At 43.7% G+C, this 27,736-nt stretch overlaps 1 pseudogene; it reads left to right on the top strand.

Annotated features, from left to right (window-relative positions):
• LOC122723078 overlaps window positions 1–26,743 on the top strand; it is a 66,897-nt pseudogene extending 40,154 nt beyond the window's left edge.
• Window positions 26,744–27,736: the final 993 nt, after the last annotated feature.

Here is a 27,736-nt window from a genome sequence, read left to right as displayed (position 1 = left end):
TAAATTGCCATTTTGATTGCAGCCTTCTCTCGTAGAAATTTGGTTTGATCCAAATTAAACTGCATTTCTTTGGGATTCCCTGAAATCTCAAGATGTTATGTCCAAAAGCTGCTTACATGGATATCTATAAGGATAACTGCCTCGGCCTCGTATTGAAGAGAAAAGGGTGTTTATTCTGTGACTATGCTCGAGGTTGTTCTGTATGCCCATAGTATGTGGAGCAATTCCTTATGCCAATTGCCTTTAGCTTGGCCGAGCCTTTTCTTTAGCTTTTATAGGATGGTCCTGTTTGTTACATCAATCATTCCATTGGTCTATGGGTGATAAGCTGAGCTGAACCTCAAGTCAATCTCCCATTTTCTATAGAAATCTTTAAACCTGAAGCTCAAAAGTTGAGTTTCATTGTTGGTGATTATTACTTTTGAGATTCTGAACTGAGTAAAGATATTTTTGCTGACGAAGGAGATTACTTGTTGGATGGTGATGGACTACACAGCTTCTGTAACGACCCGAAAATCGGACTGCTACCGGCGCTAGGATCCAGATCGGCTTAAGGCCGCCGGGACCCGTAGCAAGCCTGACATGTAACTTGTAAACCTGTTTAATCCCATACATGATCAACAATCATACATAAAAATTAAAACTTTTCCTTCATACATTCTCTCATACACCAAACTCAACCTGCATGCACTGAACATAAACATACTGTAAACATTGACCCCTCTTTGGGATCTCATCAATGCCCTAATGGGCGATATACATGTGTTGAGTTGGCTAACATCTACCTCATAAAACATCTGAGATCATGTAATAAAGGGGATAACAATACCCATAGGGTCAAGCACAACTTCTACTCCTCAATATCATTATACATAACATGACTATTCAACTTTACATCATCTTACAATTTATCATGTCCACTTTCTATCTATTACAAACATATGACTTTACTCTTCTTGACTTCTCTGTCTAGCCCGTACCTGCAATCCTGGGGGATTAGGGAAAAGGGGTGAGCTACTAGAGCCCAGTGAGCAGAATAATGAAAAAAACAACATTTAAATTCTCATGCCATCATGTAATGCAACACATCACAACAAATCACATCTCGGATGGTATTGTCACCAATAGTCCTCTACATTCCAAAGTGCCGGGACGTAGAATGGGTACAACCGGTCTTTCTCTTAACATAACATATCATAACATTCCAATGTGCCAGGGACGTAGAATGGGTACAACCTGGACTTTCTCTTACATAGTGCCAGGGACGTAGAATGGGTACAACCTGGACTTCCATACCATATCATGCCGTAACATCATCATACCATATGAGGACTAAAGGATCATCCAATAACCAATCCACATCAACATCATAAATGCAATGCAACATATTCGTGAATTCTAATGCAAACAACCTAATTCATCACATGGCATTCATGATGCATGAACATGCTAAAAACTTTATAATTTATTTGCTTTAAATCGTAAAGGTTTATTATACTCACCTCTTGGCTAGCTCTGACAATGACTGAAGCAGCTGACTCACTGCTGGGGTCCTCGGTTCCTCGGGTCCGAACCTACACAGGTGGACTCAAATGAGGGACCAAACAACTAGAACATAACTCTAAAAACATCCCCCAAAAACCCCTTAAAACACCTCAAAACAATTATGCAAAAACATGCAAAGGAAGGCTGAACAGGGCAGGTTCGGCGGCACCTTCGGCGGCCGAAAGTCCCTCCAGAGCCGAAACCCAGGCAGGTTCGGCGGCACCTTCGGCGGCCGAAAGTCCCAGACAGAGACGAAAGTCTCTTTTCGGGGGCAGGCTTCGGCAGCCGAAAGGCTTGCCTCCCCAGCCATGTTCGGCGGCCGAAAGTCCTTCGGCTGCCGAACCTGGTTTCTGCCAAAGGGCAGAAACTTGGCTCCTCTATGCACATTTGCCTCCAAAACTTCCAATCATGCATAAACCTATTCTACAACACACATACTCAAGCATACAAGCTTCTAGGGGCTTCAAACCATCTAAAACCCCATCTACAACACATCAAACAACACAAATCCAACATACATTGCCCATAAACCAACAAAAACCCAAAAACTCATAAAACCCTACACATGCATTTCTACTTCAAGAATCAACTTAAAACTTGCTAAAAACATATAGTGAGCTCAAGATCGGCCCTTACCTCTTGAAGATCGAGAGGAAAACGACCCTAGCTCGAAGATAGGAGAGATTTGAGTTCTTGAACCTCAAAGCTCCAAAACTTGCTTTAAACTCGAAAATCTTCAAAACAAGATGAAAACTTATAAGAAAAACATGAAATCTCGAAGGGAGAAGCTCAAAACAGAGGAGGGGCGGTGGAGAACTCACCTTGGCCGAAAACGGGAAGAAAAGCTTGCCCGTTTCGGCCATGGGGTCCTTTTATAGGGCTGTCCTTACCACCTTTCGGCGGCCTAACGTGCCCCCACAGCGCATGCAAGTTCAGCGGCCGAACATGAGGTTCGGCGGCCGAACCTTGGCTGATTCAAACAAGGCTTTCGGAGGCCTAAAGCGCTCCCAAAACCTCCTCACGTTCGGCGGCCGAACATGACTTTCGGCGGCCGAACCTGGCAAAGTCTCCAAAGCCCTCTCCACTCAAAACTTGAATTTATTTTCATTAAAAACCATAAAATACATCAAAACATTTTATAAAAACATGGTTTTATCCTTCTAGAGGTCTCCGACATCCGAGATTCCGCCGGACGGTAGGAATTTCGATATCGGAGTCTAGCTGGGTATTACATTCTCCCCCCCTTAAGAACATTCATCCCCGAATGTTCCTCAACTAGCATATAGCATGGCATACACATATCATTCATACAAAGCACATAAAACTCACAAAAAACTAACCTTAGAAAAGATAAGGGTATTGCTGGAGCATGGACTCCCGTGTCTCCCAAGTGCATTCTTCCATATTGTGGTGGTTCCAAAGGACTTTCACCATCGGGATTTCCTTGTTTCTCAGCTTCCTAATCTGGGTGTCTATGATCCGCACTGGCTGCTCAATATAAGTGAAATCTTCTTGGATCTCCACATCAGGCTCACTAAGAACCTTGCCCGGATCTGACACGAACTTCCTCAACATTGAAACATGGAAAACCGGATGGATTCTTGCCATTGAAGCAGGCAAATCTAGCTTGTACGACACATTCCCAATCTTCTGTAAGATTTCAAAGGGTCCGATGTATCGTGGGGCTAGTTTACCTTTCTTCCCAAAGCGAACCACTCCTTTCATTGGAGACACTTTGAGCAATACCAGATCCCCCTCCTGAAACTCTACTTGCCGTCTGTGGATGTCTGCATAACTCTTCTGTCTGCTTGCAGCAGTCTTGATTCTTTCTCTGATTATGGGTACCACCCTGCTGGTAATCTCTACTAGCTCAGGCCCTGCCAAGGCCTTTTCTCCAACCTCCTCCCAGCAAACAGGTGACCTGCACTTCCTTCCATATAAAGCTTCATATGGAGCCATCCCGATGCTAGCATGATGGCTGTTATTGTAGGCAAACTCCACCAAAGGTAGATGCTGCCTCCAAGAACCGCCAAAGTCCAGCACACACATTCTAAGCATATCCTCGATAGTCTCGATGGTCCTTTCTGACTGTCCATCAGTCTGGGGGTGGAAGGCAGTACTGAAATCCAACCTGGTACCCATGGCATTCTGCAGACTCCGCCAAAACCTGGAGGTGAACTGGGGCCCTCTATCAGACACTATTAAAACAAGAACCCCATGCAGCCTGACGATCTCATCAACATACACCTGCGCCAACTTGTCCACAGAATAGCCACTCCTGACAGGGATGAAGTGAGCAGATTTGGTGAGTCTGTCCACAATCACCCATATGGAGTCCAATCTGTTGGACGTCGCCGGTAACCCCACTACGAAGTCTATAGCTTTATTCTCCCATTTCCACTCTGGAATAGGTAGCGGGTTAAGCACTCCAGCCGGCTTCTGATGTTCCAGCTTCACCCTCTGACACACTTCGCAGGCTGACACAAACTGTGCCACTTCTTTCTTCATCGCTGGCCACCAATAAACTTTCTTCAGATCTTGATACATCTTGGTGGCTCCGGGGTGAACGCTGTATCTTGCATTATCAGCCTCCCTCATAATGTCTCCTTTTAGCCCTATGTCATCTAGTATACACAATCGACTCCCATAGCGGAGGATCCCCTTACTGTCAAATCTGAATTCACTGTCCTTGCCCGACTGAACAGTCCTGGCAATCTTCACTAACTCTGGGTCCTCATGTTGTTTCTGAGCCACTTGCTCCAGAAACACAGGTGTCACTCTCATCTGGGCCACTAAACCACCTGTACCAGACAACTCCAACTGTAGACCTTCATCAATAAGCTTGTAAAACTCCTTCACCACTGGTCTCCTCTCAGCCGTGATGTGGGATAGACTGCCTAGTGACTTCGGGCTTAGGGCGTCTGCCACGACGTTCGCCTTACCCAGATGATACTGAATCTTGCAATCATAATCACTCAGCAGCTCTACCCACCTTCTCTGCCTCAAGTTCAAATCTCTTTGACTCAGGATGTACTGCAGGCTCTTATGATCTGTAAAGATCTCACATTTTACCCCATAGAGGTAGTGCCTCCACATCTTGAGTGCAAAGATTACTGCTGCCATCTTAAGGTCATGTGTGGGGTAATTCAACTCATGCTTCTTCAGCTGCCTAGAAGCATAAGCAATCACCCTCTCATTCTGCATTAGTACACAGCCCAGTCCCACACGGGACGCATCACAGAAGACTGTAAAGTCCTCATCACTAGATGGCAGAGCTAACACTGGTGCTGAAGTCAACCTCTTTTTAAGCTCTTCAAAACTCTCTTCGCACTGGTCGGTCCACACAAACTTCTGATTCTTCCTGGTTAGTCTGGTCAGAGGAGCTGCAACTTTCGAGAAGTCCTGGACGAACCTCCTGTAGTAACCTGCCAAACCCAAGAAACTCCTGATCTCCGTCACTGAAGTGGGTCTAGGCCAGTTAGCCACAGCTTCTACCTTCTTGGGGTCCACCTCTATTCTGTTCTCTGACACTACATGCCCTAAGAATGAGATGCTCCTCAGCCAGAACTCACACTTGGAGAACTTGGCATACAAGCCATGTTCGCTCAAGGTCTGCAGAACCAACCTCAGATGATGGGCATGCTCCTCTGCATTCCTGGAATACACTAAGATATCATCTATGAAGACAATAACAAAGTGATCCAGGTATTGGCTAAACACTCTGTTCATGAGATCCATGAATGCTGCAGGGGCGTTGGTTAACCCGAACGGCATTACAAGGAACTCAAAATGCCCATATCTGGTCCTGAAAGCTGTCTTTGGCACATCTTCTTCCCTTATCCTTAGCTGATGGTACCCCGATCTCAGATCTATTTTGGAGAAACAACCTGCTCCGGCTAGCTGGTCAAATAGATCGTCGATCCTAGGCAACGGGTACTTATTCTTAGTAGTGACTTTGTTCAACTGCCTGTAGTCGATACAAAGTCTAAGGGATCCATCTTTCTTTCTCACAAACAAGACTGGTGCACCCCAAGGTGAGGTGCTCGGTCGGATGAAGCCCTTTTCTACCAGTTCTTGCAACTGTTCCTTCAATTCCTTCAACTCAGCTGGAGCCATCCTGTAGGGAGGGATAGAGATCGGTCGGGTTCCAGGCATCAGTTCTATCTCGAACTCTATCTCCCTAGCAGGTGGTAAACCTGGCAGCTCATCTGGGAAGACGTCTAGAAACTCTCTAACCACTGGCACCGAGGCGGGCTCTCTAACCTGACTGCTAAGCTCTCTCACATGAGCCAAATATCCCTGACATCCCTTCCTAAGCAACCTACGAGCCTGAAGAGCTGATATCAGACCTCTAGGTGTACCCCTCCTGTCTCTCCTGAAGACAACCTCTGACCCATCCTGACCTCTAAACCTGACTACCTTGTCCCTGCAGCCCAAGGTAGCACCATGGGTAGATAACCAATCCATCCCTAGAATGATGTCAAAATCTGTCAAGTCTAGAACCACAAGGTCGGCGGAAAGGCATATTCCCTCAACAAAGACTGGACTGCACTGGCAGACTGACTCTGCCACTGATGGATCACACTTGGGTCCACTGACCCAGAGAGGACACTCTAACTCAGAGATCATCAAACCCAACCTCTCAACGGCTCTCGGAGCAATAAAAGAATGAGATGCACCAGGGTCCATCAAGGCATACACATCTGAACAACCAATGACTAAGTTACCTGCCACCACGGTGTTAGATGCATCTGCCTCCTGTTGAGTCATTGTGAAGATCCGTGCTGGAGCTGATGGAACTTCACCTCTGAAACCCGCTGAAGAAGATGCTGCCCCTCTTCCTCTGCCTCTGCCACTAGCCTGAGTCACGGCTGGAGCTGCTGGCTGAGCCACACTGCCAGAAGCCGTCTGCTGAGACTCTGCTCCAAAAGCTGCCCTAGGACACTCCCGAGCCATGTGTCCCTCTTGCCCGCATCTGAAGCAGGCTGCTGTCCCAGCCCGACAAACTCCCCTGTGTGGCCTACCACACTTTGCACAAACTGCATTATCCGCACCAGAGCTTGAGCCACTCCCTAATCCCAGACTAGACTTGACTTTGTTCCAGAACTTGTTCTTCTTCGGCTTCCTAGTGGTGTTACTCCACTTTTTGCTACCTGAAGCTGCTGCACTCAGAGAAGAAGAGCCTGGGGTCTTGGAACCAGAAGACTGTGCCACTGACTGTCTGACTATTCCCTGAACGATGGCACTGACCTCCATTTTCCGGGCCATAGCCACTATGGCATGGAAGCTCTCCCTATCTTCTGACTGGATCAAGGAGGAATATCTAGAGTGGAGTTTCATGATATACCTCCTTGACCTTTTCTGATCCGAGTCAAGATTTTGCCCTGCAAATGGCAACAGCTCCAAGAATCTATCTGTGAACTCCTCTACACCCATCTCATCAGTCTGCCTCAACTGCTCAAACTCTATCATCTTTAGCTCCCTTGAACTATCTGGGAAAGCCCATCCTGCAAACTCGTTTGCAAACTCCTCCCAAGACATGCTGTCTACTCTCGGGTTCACATAATTCTTGAACCACTCCCGTGCCTTCTTGCACTTAAGCGTGAACCCAGCTATCTGAATGGCTCTACTGTCATTAGCCCCAATCTCATCTGTGATCACCTTGACCCTCTCAAGATACACAAACGGGTCATCTCCTTTTTCATACTGAGGAGCATCCAACTTCATGTAGTCGGTCATCTTGACCTTGCTCCCACTGGCTGAGCTAGGTCTAGAAGGTTGAGTAACTGGGGCTGCTGGTTCTGTAGGTGGTGGAGGTGGAGGTGCAGCATTCCCCGAGGTGGGGTTTGCCGGGTGAGGATAAAAGGGTGAGGGTGGATAAGCTGGGTACTGGGGGTGAGGTGGATAGAAAGGTGGATAGGGCATGTAGATAGGGTAGGGGCTAAAGCTGGAGTAATCCGATGTGCCTCCCATCGGATACCCTGAACCCTATGGGAAGGGTGGATAATGGGGTGGAAAACCATACCCCGAGGCCTGAGCGCCTCCCTAAGACTCCCCTGTCCCTTCTTCCGCCATGCTGACATCCAGATTCCCATCCCTCCTCTGGTCCTCTTCCATAACCTCCCTCACATCTGAAGAACTTCCTCCTCTATCTGTCCCCCTTCTGCTAGCATCAAAAGACCTTCTAGGGTCCCTTGACACTCTTTCTCTGCTTGATCTACATGACATTGCCCGAGACAATGCAGGAGGACGGGCGCTCGTGCCCTCATCCTCAGGTGGTACTCCAGTCAATCGTGCAGATCGACGAGTTCCCCTCATCCTGTTTTCTGAAAGGCAGCACATAACAAGCAAACATTAGCATCATATAGTTCATGTGGGCACACATGAACCGTCATCACATACGTCACATATCATTAATGCACATGCATATAATCATGGCATTTCACATCATCATGCAAGACAGGACTCCACATCTTATCCTAGTGGACATGATCTTCCTATTGTGCTTGACCTTCTACAACATCTATGAGCCCGACACTCTAGGTCTGACCATATGAACCTAGGGCTCTGATACCATTCTGTAACGACTCGAAAATCGGACCGCTACCGGCGCTAGGATCCAAATCGGCTTAAGGCCGCCGGGACCCGTAGCAAGCCTAACATGTAACCTGTAAACCTGTTTAATCCCATACATGATCAACAATCATACATAAAAATTAAAACTTTTCCTTCATACATTCTCTCATACACCAAACTCAACCTGCATGCACTGAACATAAACATACTGTAAACATTGACCCCTCTTTGGGATCTCATCAATGCCCCAATGGGCGATATACATGTGTTGAGTTGGCTAACATCTACCTCATAAAACATCTGAGATCATGTAATAAAGGGGATAACAATACCCATAGGGTCAAGCACAACTTCTACTCCTCAATATCATTATACATAACATGACTATTCAACTTTACATCATCTTACAATTTATCATGTCCACTTTCTATCTATTACAAACATATGACTTTACTCTTCTTGACTTCTCCGTCTAGCCCGTACCTGCAATCCTGGGGGATTAGGGAAAAGGGGTGAGCTACTAGAGCCCAGTGAGCAGAATAATGAAAAAAATGACATTTAAATTCTCATGCCATCATGTAATGCAACACATCACAACAAATCAGATCTCGGATGGTATTGTCACCAATAGTCCTCTACATTCCAAAGTGCCGGGACGTAGAATGGGTACAACCGGTCTTTCTCTTAACATAACATATCATAACATTCCAATGTGCCAGGGACGTAGAATGGGTACAACCTGGACTTTCTCTTACATAGTGCCAGGGACGTAGAATGGGTACAACCTGGACTTCTATACCATATCATGCCGTAACATCATCATACCATATGAGGACTAAAGGATCATCCAATAACCAATCCACATCAACATCATAAATGCAATGCAACATATTCGAGAATTCTAATGCAAACAACCTAATTCATCACATGGCATTCATGATACATGAACATGCTAAAAACTTTATAATTTATTTGCTTTAAATCGTAAAGGTTTATTCTACTCACCTCTTGGCTAGCTCTGACAATGACTGAAGCAGCTGACTCACTGCTGGGGTCCTCGGTTCCTCGGGTCCGAACCTACACAGGTGGACTCAAATGAGGGACCAAACAACTAGAACATAACTCTAAAAACATCCCCCAAAAACCCCTTAAAACACCTCAAAACAATTATGCAAAAACATGCAAAGGAAGGCTGAACAGGGCAGGTTCGGCGGCACCTTCGGCGGCCGAAAGTCCCTCCAGAGCCGAAACCCAGGCAGGTTCGGCGGCACCTTCGGCGGCCGAAAGTCCCAGACAGAGACGAAAGTCTCTTTTCGGGGGCAGGCTTCGGCAGCTGAAAGGCTTGCCTCCCCAGCCATGTTCGGCGGCCGAAAGTCCTTCGGCTGCCGAACCTGGTTTCTGCCAAAGGGTAGAAACTTGGCTCCTCTATGCACATTTGCCTCCAAAACTTCCAATCATGCATAAACCTATTCTACAACACACATACTCAAGCATACAAGCTTCTAGGGGCTTCAAACCATCTAAAACCCCATCTACAACACATCAAACAACACAAATCCAACATACATTGCCCATAAACCAACAAAAACCCAAAAACTCATAAAACCCTACACATGCATTTCTACTTCAAGAATCAACTTAAAACTTGCTAAAAACATATAGTGAGCTCAAGATCGGCCCTTACCTCTTGAAGATCGAGAGGAAAATGACCCTAGCTCGAAGATGGGAGAGATTTGAGTTCTTGAACCTCAAAGATCCAAAACTTGCTTTAAACTCGAAAATCTTCAAAACAAGATGAAAACTCATAAGAAAAACATGAAATCTCGAAGGGAGAAGCTCAAAATAGAGGAGGGGCGGTGGAGAACTCACCTTAGCCGAAAACGGGAAGAAAAGCTTGCCCGTTTCGGCCATGGGGTCCTTTTATAGGGCTGTCCTTACCGCCTTTCGGCGGCCTAACGTGCCCCCACAGCGCATGCAAGTTCGGCGGCCGAACATGAGGTTCGGCGGCCAAACCTTGGCTGATTCAAACAAGGCTTTCGGAGGCCTAAAGCGCTCCCAAAACCTCCTCACGTTCGGCGGCCGAACATGAATTTCGGCGGCCGAACCTGGCAAAGTCTCCAAAGCCCTCTGCACTCAAAACTTGAATTTATTTTCATTAAAAACCATAAAATACATCAAAACATTTTATGAAAACATGGTTTTACCCTTCTAGAGGTCTCCGACATCCGAGATTCCACCGGACTGTAATGCCCAGCTAGACTCCGATATCGAAATTCCTACCGTCCGGCGGAATCTCAGATGTCGGAGACCTCTAGAAGGGTAAAACCATGTTTTCATAAAATGTTTTGATGTATTTTATGGTTTTTAATGAAAATAAATCCAAGTTTTGAGTGGAGAGGGCTTTGGAGACTTTGCCAGGCTCGGCCGCCGAAAGTCATGTTCGGCCGCCGAACGTGAGGAGGTTTTGGGAGCGCTTTAGGCCTCCGAAAGCCTTGTTTGAATCAGCCAAGGTTCGGCCGCCGAACCTCATGTTCGGCCACCGAACTTGCATGCGCTGTGGGGGCACGTTAGGCCGCCGAAAGGTGGTAAGGGCAGCCCTATAAAAGGACCCCATGGCCGAAACAGTCCAAGGTGAGTTCTCCACCGCCCCTCCTCTGTTTTGAGCTTCTCCCTTCGAGATTTAATGTTTTTCTTATGAGTTTTCATTTGGTTTTGAAGATTTTCGAGTTTAAAGCAAGTTTTGGAGCTTTGAGGTTCAAGAACTCAAATCTCTCCCATCTTCGAGCTAGGGTCGTTTTCCTCTCGATCTTCAAGAGGTAAGAGCCGATCTTGAGCTCATTACATGTTTTAAGTAAGTTTTAAGTTGATTCTTGAAGTAGAAATGCATGTGTAGGGTTTTATGAGTTTTTGGGTTTTGTTGGTTTATGGGCAATGTATGTTGGATTGTGTTGTTTGATGTGTTGTAGATGGGGTTTTAGATGGTTTGAAGCCCCTAGGAGCTTGTATGCTTGAGTATGTGTGTTGTAGAATAGGTTTTTACATGATTGGAAGTTTTGAAGGCAAATGTGCATAGAGGAGCCAAGTTTCTGCCCTTTGGCAGAAACCAGGTTCGGCAGCCGAAGGACTTTCGGCCGCCGAACATGGCTGGGGAGGCAAGCCTTTCGGCTGCCGAAGCCTGCCCCCGAAAGGAGACTTTCGTCTCTGTCTGGGAGTTTCGGCCGCCGAAGGTGCCGCCGAACCTGCCTGGGTTTCGGCTCTAGAGGGACTTTCGGCCACCGAAGGTGCCGCCGAACCTGCCCTGTTCAGCCTTCCTTTGCATATTTTTGCATGATTGTTTTGAGGTGTTTTAGGGGGTTTTTGGGGGATGTTTTTAGAGTTATGTTCTAGTTGTTTGGTCCCTCATTTGAGTCCACCTGTGTAGGTTCGGACCCGAGGAACCGAGGACCCCAGCAGTGAGTCAGTTGCTTCAGTCATTGTCAGAGCTAGCCAAGAGGTGAGTAGAATAAACCTTTACGATTTAAAGCAAATAAATTATAAAGTTTTTAGCATGTTCATGCATCATGAATACCATGTGATGAATTAGGTTGTTTGCATTAGAATTCACGAATATGTTGCATTGCATTTATGATGTTGATGTGGATTGGTTATTGGATGATCCTTTAGTCCTCATATGGTATGATGATGTTACGGCATGATATGGTATGGAAGTCTAGGTTGTACCCATTCTACGTCCCTGGCACTATATAAGAGAAAGTCCGGGTTGTACCCATTCTACGTCCCTGGCACATTGGAATGTTATGATATGTTATGTTAAGAGAAAGACCGGTTGTACTCATTGTACGTCCCGGCACTTTGGAATGTAGAGGACTATTGGTGACAATACCATCCGAGATGTGATTTGCTGTGATGTGTTGCATTACATGATGGCATGAGAATTTAAATGTTGTTTTTCATTATTCTGCTCACTGGGCTCTAGTAGCTCACCCCTTTTCCCTAATCCCCCAGGATTGCAGGTACGGGCTAGACAGGGAAGTCAAGAAGAGTAAAGTCATGTGTTTGTAATAGATAGAAAGTGGACATGATAAATTGTAAGATGACGTAAAGTTTGAATAGTCATGTTATGTATAATGATATTGAGGATTAGAAGTTGTGCTTGACCCTATGGATGTTGTTATCCCTTTTAATACATGATCTTAGATGTTTTGTGATGTAGATGTAAACCAACTCAACACATGTTATGCCACCCATTGGGGGCATTGATGAGATCCCACAGAGGGGTCAAGGTTATGGTTATGTTTATGTTTAGTGCATGTACAGGTTGAGTTTGGTGCATGAGAAAATGTATGAAAGAAAAGTTTTAATTTTTATGTATGTAGTTGATAATGTATGGGATTAAATAGGTTTACAGGTTACATGTCAGGCTTGCTACGGGTCCCAGCGGCCTTAAGCCGATCTGGATTCTAGCGCCGGTAGCGGTCCGATTTTTGGGTCGTTACAGAATGGTATCAGAGCCCTAGGTTCATATGGTCGGACCTAGAGTGTCGGGCTCATAGATGTTATAGAAGGTCAAGCACAATAGGAAGATCATGTCCACTAGGATAGGATGTAGAGTCCTGTCTTGTTTGATGATGTGAAATGCCATGATTTTATACATGTGCATTAATGCTATGATATGAATGATATGTATGTGATGAGGATTCATGTGTGCCCACATGAACCAGATGATGCTAATGTTTGCTTGTTATGTGCTGCCTTTCAGAAAACAGGATGAGGGGAACTCGTCGATCTGCACGATTGACTGGAGTACCACCTGAGGATGAGGGCACGAGCGCCCGTCCTCCTACATTGCCTAGGGCAATGTCATGTAGATCAAGCAGAGAAAGAGTGTCAAGGGACCCTAGAAGGTCTTTTGATGCTAGCAGAAGGGGGACTGATAGAGGAGGAAGTTCTTCAGATGTGAGGGAGGTTATGGAAGAGGACCAGAGGAGGGATGGGAATCTGGATGTCAGCATGTCGGAAGAAGGGACAGGGGAGTCTCAGGGAGGCGCTCAGGCCTCGGGGTATGGTTTTCCACCCCATTATCCACCCTTCCCACAGGGTTCAGGGTATCCGATGGGAGGCACATCGGATTACTCCAGCTTTAGCCCCTACCCTACCTACATGCCCTATCCACCTTTCTATCCACCTCACCCCCAGTACCCAGTTTATCCACCCTCACCTTTTTATCCTCACCCGGCAAACCCCACCTCGGGGAATGCTGCACCTCCACCTCCACCACCTACAGAACCAGCAGCCCTAGTTACTCAACCTTCTAGACCTAGCTCAGCCAGTGGGAGCAAGGTCAAGATGACCGACTACATGAAATTGGGTGCTACTCAGTATGAAAAAGGGGATGACCCATTTGTGTATCTTGAGAGGGTCAAGGTGATCACAGATGAGATTGGGGCTGATGACAGTAGAGCCATTGAAATGGCTGGGTTCACGCTTAAGTGCAAGAAGGCACGAGAGTGGTTTAAGAATTATGTGAACCCGAGAGTAGACAGCATGTCTTGGGAGGAGTTTGCAAATGAGTTTGCAGGATGGGCTTTCCCAGATAGTTCAAGAAAGCTGAAGATGATAGAGTTTGAGCAGTTGAGGCAGACTGATGAGATGGGTGTAGAGGAGTTCACAGACAGATTCTTGGAGCTGTTGCTATTTGCAGGGCAAAATCTTGACTCGGATCAGAAAAGGTCAAGGAGGTATATCATGAAACTCCACTCTAGACATTCCTCCTTGATCCAGTCAGCAGATAGGGAGAGCTTCCATGCCATAGTGGATATGGCCCGGAAAATGGAGGTCAGTGCCATCGTTCAGGGAACAGTCAGACAGTCAGTGGCACAGTCTTCCGGTTCCAAGACCCCAGGCTCTTCTTCTCTGAGTGCAGCAGCTTCAGGTAGCAAAAAGTGGAGTAACACTACTAGGAAGCCGAAGAAGAACAAGTTTTGGAACAAGGTCAAGTCTAGTCTGGGACTAGGGAGTGGCTCGAGCTCTGGTGCGAATAATGGAGTTTGTGCAAAGTGTGGTAGGCCACACAGGGGAGTTTGCCGGGCTGGGACAGCAGCCTGCTTCAGATGCGGGCAAGAGGGACACATGGCTCGGGAGTGTCCTAGGGCAGCTTTTGGAGCACAGTCTCAGCAGACAGCTTCTGGTAGTGTGGCTCAGCCAGCAGCTCCAGCCTTGACTCAAGCCAGTGGCAGAGGTAGAGGGAGAGGAGCAGCCTCTTCTTCAGCGGGTTTCAGAGGTGAAGGTCCATCAGCTCCAGCACGGATCTTCACCATGACTCAACAGGAGGCAGATGCATCTAACACCGTGGTGGCAGGTAACTTAGTCATTGGTTTTTCAGATGTGTATGCCTTGATGGACCCTGGTGCATCTCATTCTTTTATTGCTCCGAGAGCCGTTGAGAGGTTGGGTTTGATGATCTCTGAGTTAGAGTGTCCTCTCTGGGTCAGTAGACCCAAGTGTGATCCATCAGTGGCAGAGTCAGTCTGCCAGTGCAGTCCAGTCTTTGTTGAGGGAAGATGCCTTTCCGCCGACCTTGTGGTTCTAGACTTGACAGATTTTGACGTCATTCTAGGGATGGACTAGTTATCTACCCTTGGTGCTACCTTGGACTGCAGGGACAAGGTAGTCAAGTTCAGAGGTCAGGATGGGTCTGCGGTTGTCTTCAGGGGAGACAGGAGGGGTACACCTAGAGGTCTGATATCAGCTCTTCAGGCTCGTAGGTTGCTTAGGAAGGGATGTCAGGGGTATTTGGCTCATGTGAGAGAGCTTAGCAGTCAGGTTAGAGAGCCCGCCTCGGTGCCAGTGGTTAGAGAGTTTCTAGACGTCTTCCCAGACGAGCTGCCAGGTTTACCACCTGCTAGGGAGATAGAGTTCGAGATAGAACTGATGCCTAGAACCCGACCGATCTCTATCCCTCCCTACAGGATGGCTCCAGCTGAGTTGAAGGAATTGAAGGAACAGTTGCAAGAACTGGTAGAAAAGGGCTTCATCCGACCGAGCACCTCACCTTGGGGTGCACCAGTCTTGTTTGTGAGAAAGAAAGATGGATCCCTTAGACTTTGTATCGACTACAGGCAGTTGAACAAAGTCACTACCAAGAATAAATACCCATTGCCAAGGATCGACGATCTATTCGACCAGCTAGCAGGAGTGGGTTGTTTCTCCAAAATAGATCTGAGATCTGGGTATCATCAGCTGAGGATCAGAGAAGAAGATGTGCCAAAGACAGCTTTCAGGACCAGATATGGGCATTTTGAGTTCCTTGTAATGCCGTTCGGGTTAACCAACGCCCCTGCAACATTCATGGATCTCATGAACAGAGTGTTTAGCCAATACCTGGATCACTTTGTTATTGTCTTCATAGATGATATCTTAGTGTATTCTAGGAATGCAGAGGAGCATGCCCATCATCTGAGGTTGGTTCTGCAGACCTTGAGGGAACATGGCTTGTATGCCAAGTTCTCCAAGTGTGAGTTCTGGCTGAGGAGCATCTCATTCTTGGGGCATGTAGTGTCAGAGAATGGAATAGAGGTGGACCCCAAGAAGGTAGAAGCTGTGGCTAACTGGCCTAGACCCACTTCAGTGACGGAGATCAGGAGTTTCTTGGGTTTGGCAGGTTACTACAGGAGGTTCGTCCAGGACTTCTCAAAAGTTGCAACTCCTCTGACCAGACTAACCAGGAAGATTCAGAAGTTTGTGTGGACCGACCAGTGCGAAGAGAGTTTTGAAGAGCTTAAGAAGAGGTTGACTTCAGCACCAGTGTTAGCTCTGCCATCTAGTGATGAGGACTTTACAGTCTTCTGTGATGCATCCTGTGTGGGACTGGGTTGTGTACTAATGCAGAATGAGAGGGTGATTGCTTATGCTTCTAGGCAGCTGAAGAAGCATGAGTTGAATTACCCCACACATGACCTTGAGATGGCAGCAGTAATCTTTGGACTCAAGATGTGGAGGCACTACCTCTATGGGGTAAAATGTGAAATCTTTACAGATCATAAGGGCCTGCAGTACATCCTGAGTCAAAGAGATTTGAACTTGAGACAGAGGAGATGGGTAGAGCTGCTGAGTGATTATGATTGCAAGATTCAGTATCATCCGGGTAAGGCGAACGTCGTGGCAGACGCCCTAAGCCGGAAGTCACTAGGCAGTCTATCCCACATCACGGCTGAGAGGAGACCAGTGGTGAAGGAGTTTTACAAGCTTATTGATGAAGGTCTACAGTTGGAGTTGTCTGGTACAGGTGCTTTAGTGGCCCAGATGAGAGTGACACCTATGTTTCTGGAGCAAGTGGCTCAGAAACAGCATGAGGACCCAGAGTTAGTGAAGATTACCAGGACTGTTTAGTCGGACAAGGATAGTGAATTCAGATTTGACAGTAAGGGGATCCTCCGCTATGGGAGTCGATTGTGTGTACCAGATGACATAGGGCTAAAAGGAGACATTATGAGAGAGGCTCATAATGCAAGATACAGCGTTCACCCCGGAGCCACCAAGATGTATCAAGATCTGAAGAAAGTTTATTGGTGGCCAGCGATGAAGAAAGAAGTGGCACAGTTTGTGTCAGCCTGCGAAGTGTGTCAGAGGGTGAAGCTGGAACATCAGAAGCCGGCTGGAATGCTTAACCTGCTACCTATTCCAGAGTGGAAATGGGAGAATATAGCTATGGACTTCGTAGTGGGGTTACCGGCGACGTCCAAGAGATTGGACTCCATATGGGTGATTGTGGACAGACTCACCAAATCTGCTCACTTCATCCCTGTCAGGAGTGGCTATTCTGTGGACAAGTTGGCGCAGGTGTATGTTGATGAGATCGTCAGGCTGCATGGGGTCCCTGTTTCTATAGTGTTCGATAGAGGACCCCAGTTCACCTCCAGGTTTTGGCGGAGTCTGCAGAATGCCATGGGTACCAGGTTGGATTTTAGCACTGCTTTCCATCCACAGACGGACGGACAATCAGAGAGGACCATCCAGACAATAGAGGATATGCTTAGAATGTGTGTGCTGGACTTTGGCGGTTCTTGGAGGCAGCATCTACCTTTGGAGGAGTTTGCCTACAATAACAGCCATCATGCTAGCATTGGGATGGCTCCATATGAAGCTTTATATGGAAGGAAGTGCATGTCACCTGTTTGCTGGGAGGAGGTTGGAGAAAAGGCCTTAGCAGGGCCTGAGCTAGTAGAGATTACCAGCAGGGTGGTACCCATAATCAAAGAAAGAATCAAGACTGCTGCAAGCAGACAGAAGAGTTATGCAGACATCCGCAGACGGCAAGTAGAGTTTCAGGAGGGGGATCTGGTATTGCTCAAAGTGTCTCCAATGAAAGGAGTGGTTCGCTTTGGGAAGAAAGGTAAACTAGCCCCACGATACATCGGACCCTTTGAAATCTTACAGAAGATTGGGAATGTGTCGTACAAGCTAGATTTGCCTGCTTCAATGGCAAGAATCCATCCGGTTTTCCATGTTTCAATGTTGAGGAAGTTCGTGTCAGATCCGGGCAAGGTTCTTAGTGAGCCTGATGTGGAGATCCAAGAAGATCTCACTTATATTGAGCAGCCAGTGCGGATCATAGACACCCAGATTAGGAAGCTGAGAAATAAGGAATCCCGATGGTGAAAGTCCTTTGGAACCACCACAATATGGAAGAATGCACTTGGGAGACACGGGAGTCCATGCTCCAGCAATACCCTTATCTTTTCTAAGGTTAGTTCTTTGTGAGTTTTATGTGCTTTGTATGAATGATATGTGTATGCCATGCTATATGCTAGTTGAGGAACATTCGGGGACGAATGTTCTTAAGGGGGGAGAATGTAATACCCGGCTAGACTCCGATATCGAAATTCCTACCGTCCGGCGGAATCTCGAATGTCGGAGACCTCTAGAAGGGTAAAACCATGTTTTCATAAAATGTTTTGATGTATTTTATGGTTTTTAATGAAAATAAATTCAAGTTTTGAGTGGAGAGGGCTTTGGAGACTTTGCCAGGTTCGGCTGCCGAAAGTCATGTTCGGCCGCCGAACGTGAGGAGGTTTTGGGAGCGCTTTAGGCCTCCGAAAGCCTTGTTTGAATCAGCCAAGGTTCGGCCACCGAACCTCATGTTCGGCCGCCGAACTTGCATGCGCTGTGGGGGCACGTTAGGCAGCCGAAAGGTGGTAAGGACAGCCCTATAAAAGGACCCCATGGCCGAAACGGGCAAGCTTTTCTTCCCGTTTTCGGCCAAGGTGAGTTCTCCACCGCCCCTCCTCTGTTTTGAGCTTCTCCCTTCGAGATTTCATGTTTTTCTTATGAGTTTTCATCTTGTTTTGAAGATTTTCGAGTTTAAAGCAAGTTTTGGAGTTTTGAGGTTCAAAAACTCAAATCTCTCCCATCTTCGAGCTATGGTCGTTTTCCTCTCGATTTTGAAGAGGTAAGAGCCGATCTTAAGCTCATTACATGTTTTAAGTAAGTTTTAAGTTGATTCTTGAAGTAGAAATGCATGTGTAGGGTTTTATGAGTTTTTGGGTTTTGTTGGTTTATGGGCAATGTATGTTGGATTGTGTTGTTTGATGTGTTGTAGATGGGGTTTTAGATGGTTTGAAGCCCCTAGGAGCTTGTATGCTTGAGTATGTGTGTTGTAGAATAGGTTTTTACATGATTGGAAGTTTTGAAGGCAAATGTGCATAGAGGAGCCAAGTTTCTGCCCTTTGGCAGAAACCAGGTTCGGCAGCCGAAGGACTTTCGGCCGCCGAACATGGCTGGGGAGGCAAGCCTTTCGGCTGCCGAAGCCTGCCCCCGAAAGGAGACTTTCGTCTCTGTCTGGGAGTTTCGGCCGCCGAAGGTGCCGCCGAACTTGCCTGGGTTTCGGCTCTAGAGGGACTTTCGGCCGCCGAAGGTGCCGCCGAACCTGCCCTGTTCAGCCTTCCTTTGCATATTTTTGCATGATTGTTTTGAGGTGTTTTAGGGGGTTTTTGGGGGATGTTTTTAGAGTTATGTTCTAGTTGTTTGGTCCCTCATTTGAGTCCACCTGTGTAGGTTCGGACCCGAGGAACCGAGGACCCCAGCAGTGAGTCAGTTGCTTCAGTCATTGTCAGAGCTAGCCAAGAGGTGAGTAGAATAAACCTTTACGATTTAAAACAAATAAATTATAAATTTTTTAGCATGTTCATGCATCATGAATGCCATGTGATGAATTAGGTTGTTTGCATTAGAATTCACGAATATGTTGCATTGCATTTATGATGTTGATGTGGATTGGTTATTGGATGATCCTTTAGTCCTCATATGGTATGATGATGTTACGGCATGATATGGTATGGATGTCCAGGTTGTACCCATTCTACGTCCCTGGCACTATGTAAGAGAAAGTCCAGGTTGTACCCATTCTACGTCCCTGACACATTGGAATGTTATGATATGTTATGTTAAGAGAAAGACCGGTTGTACCCATTCTACGTCCCGACACTTTGGAATGTAGAGGACTATTGGTGACAATACCATCCGAGATGTGATTTGCTGTGATGTGTTGCATTACATGATGGCATGAGAATTTAAATGTTGTTTTTCATTATTCTGCTCACTGGGCTCTAGTAGCTCACCCCTTTTCCCTAATCCCCCAGGATTGCAGGTACGGGCTAGAAAGAGAAGTCAAGAAGAGTAAAGTCATGTGTTTGTAATAGATAGAAAGTGGACATGATAAATTGTAAGATGACGTAAAGTTTGAATAGTCATGTTATGTATAATGATATTGAGGATTAGAAGTTGTGCTTGACCCTATGGATGTTGTTATCCCTTTTAATACATGATCTTAGATGTTTTGTGATGTAGATGTAAACCAACTCAACACATGTTATGCCACCCATTGGAGGCATTGATGAGATCCCACAGAGGGGTCAAGGTTATGGTTATGTTTATGTTTAGTGCATGTACAGGTTGAGTTTGGTGCATGAGAAAATGTATGAAAGAAAAGTTTTAATTTTTATGTATGTAGTTGATCATGTATGGGATTAAATAGGTTTACAGGTTACATGTCAGGCTTGCTATGGGTCCCGGCGGCCTTAAGCCGATCTGGATCCTAGCGCCGGTAGCGGTCCGATTTTCGGGCCGTTACATGGACGGTAGGAATTTCGATATCAGAGTCTTGCCGGGTATTACAGCTTCAACCTCGGTTCCCTTGCTGAAACGATTCACTGCTATGATCACAAACTTCCTTGACCCGGTTGCTTTCGAGAACGAGTCAAGTATGTTTATCCCCACTAAAAAAAATGACAGGGCTTCCAATTGCTGCTTGCATTTTTCATGGAATCATTGGGATGTTCCCATATACTAGACATCTTCAACATTTATGGACAATCTCCTTCACATCTTGTATTATCATTGCCAGTAATACCCTTATCTAAATTTTTTTGAGCGATCATTCGAACTCCGTGTTTTGAGGTGCTTTGGAAAGTTGAATGCTAGAGTATTATCAGGTTCTGCCCAAAGTGGAGAACCCAGGTTTGGCCGCCGAAGCAAGGTTCGGCCACCGAAGCAAGGTTCGGCCGCCGAACCTGCCTTCGAAAGTCACTGACTTTTGGATCTGTGAAGGGTTTAGGCCGCCGAACCTGCTCCCGAAAGTCACTAACTTTTGGATCTGTGAGGGACCTTCAGCCGCCAAACTTGCTGTCGAAAGTCTCCTGTCTAGCTTTTTCCTGCTTGTTTTATATTCATGTCCTGGTATGTTTTAGGGGATTCTTGGGGAGTTGTTTAGAGTTTTGTAAAAGTTATGTTCGATCCGTCATTTGGGTCCATCTGTGTAGGATCGAACTTGGGAGACCGTAGAGGCTTGCAGTGAGATAACTACGTCAGTGTTAGGCGAATGTCAGCCAGAGGTGAGTAGAACTGAACTGATCCATTATTTTAAAGAAATCAAACCTTTTAAGCATGCTCATGCATCACGAATGCCATGTATATATATTAGGTTCTTTGCATTAGAATTCACGTATTTGATGCATTGCATATTTTACTATTATTGTGGATGGATGTTGGATGACCCACTAGCCCTTGAATGTGATATGTTATGATGGTTACGGAAGTCCAGGTCGAGGCCCATTCTACGCCCCTAGCATTATGGATATGTTATGATATGTTATGTTTAAGAAAAAGTCCTAAGAAGCACCCGTGGCCGGGCACTATTGGAATTTGTAGAGAGTTACTGGTGACAAATCCATCTTGATGTGAATTACTTGTGTTGTGATGCATTTCACATGACCATATGTTTATTAAACTGTTTTTATATTTTGCTCACTAGGCTTTTGTAGCTTACTCCCTTTCCCCTAACCCCAGATTTGCAAGATCAGAGTTAGCTTGGGGAAGTCAGCTGAGTTGTTGGTAGTCTTTTTGTAATAGTATAGATGTGGAAATGTGTTATTTTATGGTTTTAGAATTGTGCTTTGCCCTAGTGTTTGGCTTGTAATCCCTGTTTTCATGATCTTTATGTATAAGTCTTAAGTATGAGTTTATATTTGAACTAAGCTTGAGGCATGTCTGTTGACCATACTGGAGCATTTGATAAGGGCTCTAGTTTGGGTTTTATGGTTTCAGTTTCTATACATGCACAGGTCGAGCCTTAGTTCATGAAATGTTTAAGTTTTTTGTTATATCGTGTGATCATGTATGGGATTTTATCAGGTGTATCAGGATGTATAGTAGGCTTGCTAGGGGCTTCGGCGACCTTAAATCGATCTGAACCCTAGCGTCGGTAGCGATCTGATTTCCGAATCGTTATATCTCCCTAGCAACAAATCGGTAAAGTTAGATGAACTGTCATCTTCCATATCTAAGACAAAAACAATCTGCAGGAAAAAATCAGCTTCTCCACTTGAACCAAGACATCCTCAAACACGCCCTTAGGGTAGACTATCGATCTATCAGCGAGTTGGAGTGTGATTTCAGTTTGTTTCAAAGGACCTACATTTAAAGACAAATAAACAGATAGAAACATACCATTTATTGAAGCTCCTAAATCACACTTTGCCTCCCTAATTCCAAAATTTTCAATTTTACATGATATTGCAAATATGTTTGTATCTTTACATTTTTGTGAAAATTTTCTTTGATGTATAGCTGATACATTCTCACCGACTTTTATCTTTTCATGCCCATATAATTTTCTTTTATTAGTGCATAGATTTTTTAGAAATTTTGTGTACATGGATATTTGCTTTATAGTTTCAAGAAGATGTATATTTACCTAAACTTTGCGAAAAATTTCCAAGTTCTCTTTTTCTTTCCTTTCCCTTTTGGACTGAGCAGGTTTTTCATGTAAAGGAGGATGTGTTACCTAAATTAGAGGCTATTCTATTTTTTTTATTTTTGGGGCTGTTTCTTTGTCGAAATTTCCAGTTCTATTTTTGGCATCAAATCTGTCACACTGCCTTGGGCAAGCTTCTTCGAGCTGGCAGTTTCTAATTCCTTTCCACTTCGCAATGTGATTGCACTTGCATTTTGTTTTGGGTTTGGCACGGTATGGGAAGGCAGTTTCCCTTGAGATTCCAGCTTACTCATTGAAATGGTAAGTTGGCTCATTTGGTTCTCCAAATTTTATATGCTTGACTTAGTTTTCCCTTGAAAGGTAAGGGTGTTGTTAGTAAGTGATTGCATAATGTCTTCTAGAGATATACCTAATTTTGTAGATTGATAATTCACTCTTGTTTGGAAATTTTTCTGTCTATTCCCATAGCTAAGGTTGGGATGATCTCTCCATCCAAGATTGTACGTATTCAAAAACATATCATACTTCCTTCACTGTGCATTGAATCCTCCAATTGCATTTACTTATTTCTCATCTTACCGAATGGTAGGACACTTATCTGTGGGATGGTCGACTTTTTTGCAAATGCTGCAAGTCCTTGCATTATTTCCTGTAGCCAATTGTTGAATTGCAACGGTAAGTTGCAAAATTTTAGAGTATAAACATGTGATACTTACCTCATTAGCACTCCTAGGACAATTCTCTTCTTGGCCATATTGCCTACAGTTGGCGGCCATTTTCAAGATCATATTTTTACCCTCTTCAAGCTCCATTTCTAAAATGACTCCTCCACTAGCAGTGTCGATTATTCTTCTTTCTAAAGGCAACAACCCTTTAAAGAAGTGAATATTGAGTTGTTTTGGGGTGATTCCATATTTCGGACAGCTTGCAATCAATTTCTTGTAATGTTCCCAATATTCATGGAGCATTTCATTCTTTCTTTTCTTGATTCCATATTATTCTTTCCTTATAGATGAGCTTTAGTTGTTGAAAAAAAATCTTTCTAGAAATAAATCTCTAATTTGCACCCAAGTGATAATTGATCTTGGAGCAAATAGTAAAGTCAATCTTTAGCAGATTCAATCAAAGTAAAAGAAAAGGCTACTAACCTGATCTATTCACTAGTTATCCCATGTAGTCTCATACTTGAACAAACAACGCAAAATTCTTTCAGATGGCGATATGGGTCTTCATTCTTTAGTCCATGGAATTTTGGTAACATATGAATCATATCTGTTCGTAATTCCAAGGGTGCGTTTAGCACTGGGAACGTGATGGAAAGGGGTTGCTCTCCAACAACCATTGTTTCTCTTCTGCTGGGATTTTTTGAGCATTCAGGTAGGCTTGCAAATGTAGAGTCCTTGGTGTTCTCACGGGCAGGCATTCGAGCAGGCTGCTGAAAGTTTCCCAAAATGGCATGCTTTTGCAATTTGGTTGCTTTCCTCAATCGTTTTGCAGTTTTCTCTATTTATGGATCAAACTAAATTTTACTTTTCTTAGACTTGGTCATAAAAAAAAATAAAAACAAATTATTAGAGATCCCCATTAATGGCAGCAAAATTTGATCGCATTCGAATCTGTCTATTGAAATTGATTCCCCTTTTCTAATTTAATAATTCTTGTAGACAGGGTGTGATGCGGAACCCAAGAGCAACTCATGGTCAAAAACCCCGTTACATAACTTGATAAAGATCAAAGCATAGATATCTTCCAAAAGATTGCTCTATTACACTCCTAACCAACGAATTTGATTAGAAACATAGATAATGGAGCGAAGGTTGCTCTACCATACCCCTAACCAACCAATGTGATTAGAAATATAGATAATCAAGTGAAGGTTGCTCTACTACCCCCCTAACCAACTAATGTGATTAGAAATATAGATAATCAAGCGATTCCAGATTCGAGAACGCCATAAGAAATTTTTGATAAGTTAACTAAGCATGGAGGAGATTCATATTAGAACGCCACAAGGTTAAACATTGATAAGTTACTAAATAATGGAGAAGAACCAAATATTGTTCATAGCATTATCTTTTTATTCATTGGCTTATTGTGGTTGCCACTTTAAAGGTGTTTTTACCGTCTATAAACCCTAATTCTATTGTAGGAAGGTGTAATTACAATATAGGAATGATATCTAGTCAAATAGTCAAACCTAGATTACATTAAAAATTATTTTCTTAAATTGTCTTGGTGAAATCTACTTCCTAAATGGGCTGCACGAATTTGCCTTCTAATATAGGCCAAATTAATTCAAAATAAATCTCACAAAATACTAAAATACTAAAATAACAAAATTGGACTAAATGCATCTGGCCATATATGCATTACACGATCTGAAATTGTATTGCGTGTCCATATGTGTTGAAAAGTGTGTTGCTTATTTTCTTATTCTCCCATACTTCTCAAATATAGTTCTCATCTCATAACTCTTGAATTAAGCGGTGGTAACTTGATTTGTCACAATTTGGAGTTTTCCATTTAAAATTTTTAAAGCATCGTGTCATTTCGTTACTCGTATCAGGGTGAATGATTGTCGAACCCTCAGAGACCTTAAAACTGTTTAATTCAAATGCCAAGGAAAAAGAAGAATTGTTTAAAACGAACGAGAGAATAAGGAAATTTTTAATTTCAATTTCTAGGAAATTCTAAGAAGAAATTAAAATAAGTGTAATTGAAGGATGAAATAAATAACTAATTTAAAAGCTCAGCTGAAGGTAATCAAAGTTAAGAGGTTTTCAGTTGATCATTGATTCAAAAGATAATTCATTTAATTTTCCATTATTGGGTTATAGTGTTAAAGAAGCGAATTCCCACCAATTCTTTCTTAAAATTAAATTAACTTGCGAAGCACTAAATTAATTTTTAATTAATTAACAACTCCAATAAGCGTATAGATTTAATTAATTAATTACTTTGAGAAAAGAAAAATTCAAACTTGATTAACAATTGCAAGCGAATTATTTAAACCAAATCAATCAGTTCCTTAATATAAATAGATATGTTAATTGCTACTTGTATTAATTCAATTAAATAATTATATATTTATTTAAATTAATTAGTAATATGTTGTTTATTCAGGAGATTCAATAGGTCTCTTAAATTCCGAAAAAGACAAAAATAGAGGTAGTGTTCCTCAAAAGTAGAAAAAGGTTGAAAACAAAAATTAAGATGAAAAGAAATTAAGGACAGATTTTACAGCTTAAATAAAACCTCAACTTGATTCACTTTTAACTGAAAAAGAGTACTTAGCTACTAAAGCCCATAACAAAATTACAGAAAAATATAAAGAAAAATAAAAGAAGAGTTCGACTAGAGGAACCGAGAGGAATAGGTGACTTGGGAGAGGAGATATGAGGAGAGATGGGGATCTCTTTCCTACTTCTAAAATAGCCTTTATATAGGCGTTCCCCAACAAAAAAGATAAAAATAATATTTAAAATTTTAAAGAAATAAAATAAATCAACAATTCATTCTATAATTGTTATCCTAATCCTTGATCTGATCATATTTATAGCTATTTGAAATAATTTAAACTCTGTACAGCTGTCAAAACAAACACTCTATAATTTGTCTGTCGAGCTTGGATCACAACCTTGTGCAAGGTTGTACCTTCTAGTCTAAAATAGTTCTAAAATAACCCCTGCTGGTTTCTTTTCATACTTTCAGCTCTAAACCTATCCAAAATCAAAATTCAAGTAAAAATCCAATTGTTTACATCAAAATCATAATAAAATCATGGAAATTAATATAGAAAAAATGGTGAGTTTTGCAACTCATCACTGCTGCTACCATTTTGGCTAGAAAATCCGCCTTTTCATTGTCACCTCTAGTCACCTAGCGAAGCTTGCAGCTACCCTGCTCGTCTTTGATCCTCTCTATCAAGGACCAAACCTTTTTCTCGTATTTGACAAGGTTCGATTCTCATACTTTAAATTATTCCTAGTACTGATTAACAACTAACTATGAATCACAAAAAATAGTAGATTTTTATATACCTAGTTTCTTGCTGATTATTAGGGCCATTATTATAGTCTCGTACTCAGCTACATTGTTGGTAGTGTTGAAGGCGAGTTTTGTCGCGTAATGAAGCTTTATACCAGTTTGACTTTGCAGAAGGATCCTAATTCCAAAATCCCCAACTTCACAAGCTCCATCTGCCTAAACCTTCACTCCTCCATGGCTGATTCAGGGGATTCCAAAGGCTTTAACAGTGAAGTCATTTCTGCGATAAAATTGGCTACCACTTGGGCTTTCATGGCCTTTCTTAGGATGTACCTAATATCAAAGGCTGACGATATTACCGACTAGGTGGATAGCCCCGTTGCCAGTTTCGACCTATGTAGAACCTTCTGCAGAGGATAATCTGTCCTGACTTCTATAGTGTTTGACTCAAAGTATGGACGTAGCATTGTGGCTGACATCAAGACTACAAACGCCAACTTTTCGAGGGGAGAATAGTTTAGTTCTGGCCCCTTCAAGACTTGGCTAGCATAATAGATTGGGCTTTGTTCCATATTGTTCTCATAAACTAGCATTGAGCAAACTGTTTCCTACATCATAGACAAGTATAGAAACAAAACCTCACCCTTGACAAGAGACTTAGCAATGAGGGAGATGATAAAAAGGTTTTTAACTTTCAAATGCTTCCGCACATTCTTCCCTCCCCTACAAACTTTTCTTTACCTTTTAAGGCTTTAAAAAATGGGAGACATCTTCTGGCCGAGCATAATATAAACTGGCCTAGGGCTGTGACTCGCCCTTTCAGCTTTTGTACTTCATTAATGGTTTTAGGAGCTTCCATATTTTAAATGGCACTAATCTTTTCAAGGTTTACTTCTAGCTTTTACTTCGAAGGTGCAATTTTCAGGGTCCAGTTTCATATCTGCCTTGTCCAGTATGTCAAAGACTTTCTGAATATTATCTGGATGGTCTTCCAAGGATCGAATCTTTACCACCATGTCATCCACATACACTTCAATTATGGTCCCCACTATGTCTTTAAAGATGCCTAACACTAGCCTTTGATAAGTTGCCCCTACATTTTTTAGTCCAAATAGCATCACTTTATAACAAAAAACTCCTTCATCTGTAATGAATGCAGTATTCTCTGCATCCTTAGGATTCATCATGATTTGGTGGTAACCTAAAATGGCATCAAGATAGGAAACCACTGTATGACCTAAGGTCGAGTCTACTAACTTGTCAATGGATGGTAATGGGTAATGATCTTTTGGACATTCTTTATTCAAGTTAGTGAAATCAATGCACATTCTCCATTTTCTGTTGGCCTTCTTCACCAGG

Source organism: Manihot esculenta, chromosome 2 (assembly GCF_001659605.2).
Source record: "Manihot esculenta cultivar AM560-2 chromosome 2, M.esculenta_v8, whole genome shotgun sequence".
Lineage (NCBI taxonomy): Eukaryota > Viridiplantae > Streptophyta > Magnoliopsida > Malpighiales > Euphorbiaceae > Manihot > Manihot esculenta.
This window is presented reverse-complemented; position numbering and strand designations above follow the sequence as displayed.